We start from the raw sequence: 3038 nt of genomic DNA, 5'->3' as shown, positions 1-3038 counted from the left end.
ATTTTTCCCGCCCTCATCCAGAGATTTGAACATCGTGTCCCTCCGGACCCGGTCCATTTTAGATCCCCAGAAGAAGCGGAAAATGGCTCAGGTGACCACGACAGCGCAGGAGTGGGGTATAGGCCAGACCTGCACCACATACAGCAACAACGTGAGCGCCTCGCACCTGATGACCAGGTTCTTACCCACAATGGAGAGAGATCGCTGCCCCCACATGCCCAACTTTTGTCGTACCTTGGCTACTCGCTCCTCCCAGGTTTTGGTGCACGCCCCGGCCCTTCCGAACCATATCCCCAGCACCTTCAGGTAATCTGAACTGACGGTGAAGTGGACAAAGGATCGGTCAGCCCAGTTCCCAAAGAACATGGCCTCGCTCTTGCCGTGGGTAACTTTGGCTCCCGAGGTCAGTTCGAACTGGTCGCAGATGCTCATCAGTCTGCGCACGGACAGCGGATCCGAGCAGAAGACGGCGACGTCATCCATGTGCAGGAGGGAGGTTTTCACCTGAGTGCCTCCGCTGCCTGGGATTGTCACCCCTCTTATGCTCGCATCCTTCCTAACAAAGAACCATTTAATACGACTCGCTATTTTCTGTCCTTAATCCAATTTTGTACAAAGCTGCCTGATTGTCGGTGCTGTTACTCAGTGTCCTTGTGCCATTGTGCAGTGAGGGTGAGTCTGTCAGCACGTGTGTTGCTGAGTCTGGGATCCTTGAGCAATCTGACTACAATCGTATTTTTACAAAAATAATTGGGGAAATGAACATATTTCACGAACAGGCAGCTGGAATTTGAAACAGCCAGTGGCAGAGTGGCACAGCGGAAGTGTGTTGGGCCCTTAAACCAGAGGTCGAAACCATTCTCTGCTATTTTGTAGTAACACAAACAGGTCACTTTCAAAACATCTAGTGTTTATCCACAATGACATCATGCTTCTTACTTTACTGCAATGAGCTTTTTTCTTCCAGAGATCATATCAATCAGCAACAAATCTCACAAATCACCGAGTCTCTCCCCCTTTGTCAACCCCTTCCTGCAGAGTCTCCGTTCCACCACCAGATGGTGATGTTGGCCACAATAAAACCAGGGCAAATGGTCACAGTGAGGAGACGGTCAGCAACAGAAAAGTGAAACAGTAACAGGGAAAACCTTGACACGACAACAGGGGACATCTTTACACAACAGAAAACATATTTACACAACAGGAAATACCTTGATACAACAGGGAGAATTCAATAAAATATAAATGCCTTGATTCTCCATCTCAGTCTTGTTGTCTGTCTGTTTCTCTCTCTCTGCGTCCCTCACTTTAGCTTCCTCACAGTCTATTGGTTTTCTGTGTGTTTTTCTCTCTGTCCCATTGTCGATGGTGTTACTCAGCGTTCTTGTCACATTGTGTAACCAGGCTGAGCCTCCCAGCACCTGTGTTGCTGTAATAAAAACAGAAAATGCTTGAAATACTCAGCAGGTCTGGCAGCATCTGTGGAGAAAGAAACAAAGTTAACGTGAGCTAACGAAACAGATCTGAAATGTTAACTGTTCTCTCTGCACAGATGCCGCCAGACCTGCTGACTATTTCAAGCATTTTCTGTTTATGTTTCAGATTTCCAGCATCTGCAGTATTTTGCTTTTGTACGTGTGTTGCTATGCCTGGGACTGTTTGAGTGCAATGCTATTGCTTTATAAACAGCGTTGAAACAAACATTTATCTAGTTAACACACAGCACTAATACACAGCTGGATATAAACAGCAGCCTGCAGCAGAGGGTGCAGTGGAAGTTTATTAACACAAATAATTCACCAACACTATATTTACTGCTATCCTCAATCACACCACACTTCATCTTAACACGTTTTACTCTTCATTTACATCAACTTCTTGCTTCCAGTAAACACTTCAATTTGGAACACAGCTTCCAAATCACCTTTATTCACAAACCCGAACACAAACTGCAAATGCTGCAAACACACACTAGCCCAGATTTTCCCCTTTCTGTCAACCCATTCCTGCATCACTGCCTCTCCACCAGCAGTTGTCGCTAGAATCATACAATCAGAGAATGGCGAAAGCACAGAAGGTGGCCGTTCGGCCTGTCGAACCCGTGCTGGCTCTCTGCTAGAGCAACTCACCTCGTCTCACTCCCCAATCAGTTCAATTTTGGTGGTGGGAAAACTTCTCAAAAGAATAATTCGGGACAAAATTAATAGTCCCACGGACAAATGTGGGTTAATTCCAGAAAGTCAGCATGGATTTCTGAAGGGAAAATCATGTTTAACTGTCCTGCTGGAGTTTTTTGATGAGGTAACAGAGAGGGATGATGAGGGCAATGCTGTTGATGTGGTGTACATGGACTTTCAAAAGGTCTGGCAGCATCTGAAAGGTCACTGACGTGAAATGTTAACTCTGCTTCTCTCTCCACAGATGCTGCCAGACCTGCTGAGTATTTCCAGCACATTTTGTTTATATTTCAGATTTCTAGCATCTGCAGTATTTTTATTTAATTGACTATCAAAAGGAGTTTGAAACAGTGCAACACAACAGACTTGTGAGCTAAGTTATAACTCATGGAATAAAAGGGACAGTAGTAACATGGATATGGAATTGGCTGAGTGACAGGAAACAAAGAGTAGTGAGCAATGGATATTTTTCAGGCGAGAGGAAGGTTTGCAGTGGAGTTCCCCAGGAGTCAGTGTTGGGGCCCTCGCCTTTCCTGATATATGTGAATGACCTAGACCTGAGTGCACAGGGCACAATTTCAAAGGTTATGGATGATACGAAAATAGGAAGCATTGTGAACTGTAAGGAGGATAGTGTCAAACTTCAAAAGGACATAGACAAGTTGGTGGAATGGGAGGACAGATGACAGGTGAAGGTCAATGTAGAGAAATGTGAATTGATTCATTTTGGTAGGAAGAACATGGAGAGACAATATCGAATAAAGGGTACAATTCTAAAGGGGGTGCAGGAGCAGAAGGACCTGGGGGTATAAGTCATCCAAGGTGGTGGAATTGGTGTAGAGAGCGGTTAATAAAGCAGAC

Source organism: Heterodontus francisci, unplaced genomic scaffold (assembly GCF_036365525.1).
Source record: "Heterodontus francisci isolate sHetFra1 unplaced genomic scaffold, sHetFra1.hap1 HAP1_SCAFFOLD_58, whole genome shotgun sequence".
Taxonomy (NCBI): domain Eukaryota; kingdom Metazoa; phylum Chordata; class Chondrichthyes; order Heterodontiformes; family Heterodontidae; genus Heterodontus; species Heterodontus francisci.
Note: the sequence above shows the minus strand (reverse complement) of the source record.